Below are 4,511 nucleotides of genomic sequence, written 5' to 3'. Positions count from 1 at the left end.
TTCGTTCAAACGGGATTTGTGAAGTTATGTGATCCTCAGTTAATCTTCTGGGTTTACCAGTGTCACTCTGCAAGTAATGTGGTCTGTCGTCTAGCCAAGGTAATTAGTTTTATGTACAGGGAGTGAGTATGAAACCTTGAAATCCAAGCTCTAAGCAGAGTGCAGGATCAGTGTGAAAAGGAGCAGTGAGGATATATTGTTTCTCTGGACTGTATTACTGCAGACATTGAATAAATGGACTGATCGTGAGAAACACAGGACTGAAATTGGGGTAGCCTCATGGTCTCCAGAGCTCAGATAGAGCAGAGCAAGAATCTTGCCTCGTTTTCTTTCACTTCTTCACAACCGCTCAAATTCTTGGTTCTTCTTTCAGACAAAATTCTGTTGTCCCTTTTAAAGTGAGTCTTTTCCCTGTGGTTATTGAAGGGCTGCATTGCCTTGTGTTGCAAACAGGAAAGGTCTAGTCTCTTCTGGTTTCTACCCACCATTCCTGGTCAGTTCTTCCCTTTCAGCAGGCCAAGTGGCTGCACTGTGGCAGAAGGTATCTCACAGCCTCAGGCAGAGCAGGTTTCAAGTTTCCCCTTCCTATTGGACTTACTTGGCTTCCTCTGTAGGGTTAGCTCAAGGTCCATCAGGTGCAACACCTGTTAAACTGAGGGTGTTCAGTGCAATGCAGTGGTTTAAATCCAACAGCCACAATGCTTGAGAAGAGTCGATGTGAAAGTTTTACCAGGATTTTGTCAGAGCTCAAGAATGTGAAATTGAAAGGGAGGACAGTTAATAGGTTTTAGGAGCATTACAACAATAATTAGAAATACTAGAAGCCCTGTGCAAAATAAATGAATTGACACTATAAAAAAGATTGGTTTTTAATCAAACTGCTTAAACTATGTTTAAAACTATGTTTAAAAATATATCATATAGCAAAAGATGTGAATCTGATCATTGTATAAGTACCATAAATAACTTCCAGTTCTTGGAAGCTGCTCAGTTTCCTTAAGTGAAGTATTCGTATCTTATTTCAGGAAAATAAAGAGTTCCATCTTTTTTTTTATCACTTGCTCTGTAAGCCAGAATTTCTTCTCATTTCTGCAGATGATAGTCTGCTGCAGTCAAAAAGATTACATTTTATTCAGAGGTATAAAATAGTTGTATTAAATGCACTTGATATTAAATGGAAACTTCTACCATGCCCAGTCAGTTTCCATTAGCTTACACTCTCCTCTCTATGGTGAAATCATTTCTTGACTGCACATAGACTGTAAATGTCTAATATATTCTGCATTAACTCATATTTTCAGTGATCTCACTTGTTTCCAAAAGCATTTTAGGGAAAATAGGGGTGCAATTGGACCTACAGTTTGATTGTGACTGAGTGACTTCAAGTGATCAAATTTTACAATACAAATCGTCTGTTCAAAGGAAGTGGCCAATCAGCCCAAAATTAGTCCTTCCCTGAGACTTTGCATGGCAAGATTAATCTTAGGGCAAATATTTCTTTTTTCTTCGTCGTCTAAAAACTTGTGTGCTTTCTCTGAAGAAGAGGCCAATCGTGTTGTGCTCCAGAGCAAGGTATGAAGTTTGGCTTCCTGAGAGGGTCTGGGAAACTGGAGACTGGGAAACTTTAAGGTGAGCTGTTGGTTTTGAATTTTTTTCAGTGTCGTGGTCATTTGAGACATCACTTTATCTCCCTTGCTTTTTTAATTTCCTCTAGTCTCCCTCTCTCTCTCTTATACAAAAGTGAACGAAATGGGTCACAAAGGGCTATGGCTCAGTTTCCCAGTGAGGTGGGTTAGATTAACAGGAGAAATGAAAAAGCTCTGTGCCCTTTGTAAACAGCTGAAAATTAAATCACACGTATTCTTGATTTTCAATAGCCGAACCTGAAATGACAGGTTTCCATCATGCTTAGTGTGTTTGTCGGTGCATAGGACACAGTGTTTGCAGGTCATGTTGCAAACAGCTTTGCCTTGAAACTGATTACAGTGGAGAGATGGAAAATTAGCATTTGAATTGAAGAATGTCTTGTATTTCAGGTAACCCTACCTTGCAGATTCTTCTCTGTATTTCAACAGGGTGCAGGGCTGATTATTATTACTGAAGGCTGCCAAGACAGTTAAGTGTTCATGGATGTGCACCTTCTTGTCAGAATGAAAGAAGACGACCAAGTTCAGCTTCCATTTTTTTTAGCCTTGTGTTATGGCTCATGGTGACAGGGATGTGATATTCGGAATAATAAAGTAAGAGGGTGTCAGCAACAGGTCACTAGGGGATGGAAGACCATGCTGCTGAGAGGTTTTATGAACAAATTCAAGCAAATGTTACGATTTGATGAGAGATGCAAATATCTGTTAAAGATCCATGTACCACCAGTGGCATGAACTGAGAACATTAAGAAAATTCAGATGTTTACGTAAGTTCCCAAATTCACTGTTTGCCTGCCAGCATGCTAAATGTTTATATGTCATTTGTATGCACACATGTGATAGAACACACAGGTGGAAGCCAATATGATCATAGTCTAATTGATGTTAGTCCAGGGTCTTTAAGTCCTGTGAATAAAGCAGACTAAATATAATTTCTGCTTAATTTTTTTGTTGTGGTTGTTGCCCCATGAAATAGCCTCTAATAGCAGTGAGCTAATTTGTGCTATCTCCTATAAAGGACAATGAAGTGTATTTATGGGTAGAAAAGCAGTCATAGTCTGACTTCCCTTCCCTGGGGTCATCACGGCTTCATTGTCTAAAACATTCATTCTTCCCTCCTTTCAGGAGTGAAGAACAAAGTGCTGTCTGTTGTTCAGCAAGGAGGGATGTCATAGTTCACAACAGTTATGTCTGTAGACTAGCAAAGCAAAATTTTTGGCCCATTTGCACAAATGAAGATAAATCCAAACTACTAAGAAAAGACAAGTCAGATATGTAATTATAATTTTTTTATGTATTTAGAAACATCTCCATTAATTGAAACATCAGTGTAGGTGCTGCAAACTGGGTTAACGTGATAAGGGAGATACAAGACATGATAAGCACGGTAACTCACAATGATCTTGTTTCCAGTCATGTTTCAAAGATTTCTGTCACTGTGAACCTGAAAGGAAACATCTATCCTTTCAAAGGCTTTGGATAGAGGTCTGGTCATGATGTTAGAAACGTGTGAGTGCTTCAAGGAACCAAGACAATCCAAAGGACAGACATTAAAACACGTTTTTAACTGTGTGGGACCTGCTTCCCTACTCCCATATGTTTAGTAGATCAATATTAGCTCCTCTACAGTCAATAGACCTCACTGATGTAAAACTGCTGTGTGCATGTTCTTAATGATTCATAGTTTTGAAGCCCAGCCAGTTCTATAATTCAACCCTCGCAAAGGCAAACAGCCTCCTGCCAATCTGCCCTTTCTTCTCTCATCCTGTTATTTGTTAGGCGTCTGTAGCCCATTAGCTGGCTTACTATGGTATTAATATGTGATATAATTATTCATAGCCAGATCTGCTGATAAGAAATCAAATGCTCTGGTAAACAACTGACTGCTTTTTTTCCATGACATCAACAACAAAGTCAAATGGGGTACTGGAAAAAGGATAGTTCCTAGGATCATATTAAAAGATTACACAGTTATGTAAAGCAGAAGAAAAGCTGATTTCAAAGCACTAATGAGGAATTTTCTGATTCATTTCCAGCAGACACACACCACCATGTCTCCTGCTCACACCATGGACGTATAAACTCATATGGCCAACCACTGTGTGCCAGGTCTGGTCACCAAGGGAACCTGCCTGATCCCACCATCTTTTCCTCCATAAAACCAGTGCCTCAGGATACAGGAGAGCACAAGCGGCTGTTGCATTAGTTTCTGGTACTTCCCTTCAATGCTGGTCTTGCAAGTGCTCACTGCCATTCACCAGCTAGAAGAGGCGGTTCTGGGGAAGAAAAATTTTTCATATTACAGGACTGGCTGAGTGGGTGTCTTTTGGCACACAGGGCTGCTTCTCAGTGCTGCTCGCTCATGTGCCAGTCACGTTGGCATGGGTTCAATCTCCAGAGTTAGAATATGTGTATTTTACAATATATGTGTGTTTTACATTAGACATGTTTTACATTATTGTGATTTTTCTGGCTTCATTAGGGTTGCTCTGCACTAACATCTGTGTGACATCAAACCTTTCCCCTCATCCCTGTAACAAACAGATAACATACACATACCAAAAATTGTGTTTCACCATTGTTCCTGCCTGTCAAAAACTTCCTACCAAAAATTCTGTGTCAGTTTTCCACCAGAAGTTCTCACCAGGATTTTCCCACTGGAGTTTTCCTGCCAAAGGATCCTGGTATTGTTCATGGTTATCATATCTCTGTGAACATCTGAATAGGGCTACGTGCCAAGAAACCACACACAACCTCCTTGAATACTATAAAAGATGAGGAAAATTTGGGAAAAACATGGAAAGAGGAATGGAAGAGAGAGTTGGCTATAACAGCTAACTCGCCCTCGCCCTCTGCCTCGCCCTC

This window comes from Chiroxiphia lanceolata, chromosome 1, assembly GCF_009829145.1.
Source record: "Chiroxiphia lanceolata isolate bChiLan1 chromosome 1, bChiLan1.pri, whole genome shotgun sequence".
In the NCBI taxonomy this organism is placed as follows: Eukaryota; Metazoa; Chordata; class Aves; order Passeriformes; family Pipridae; genus Chiroxiphia; species Chiroxiphia lanceolata.
This window is presented reverse-complemented; position numbering follows the sequence as displayed.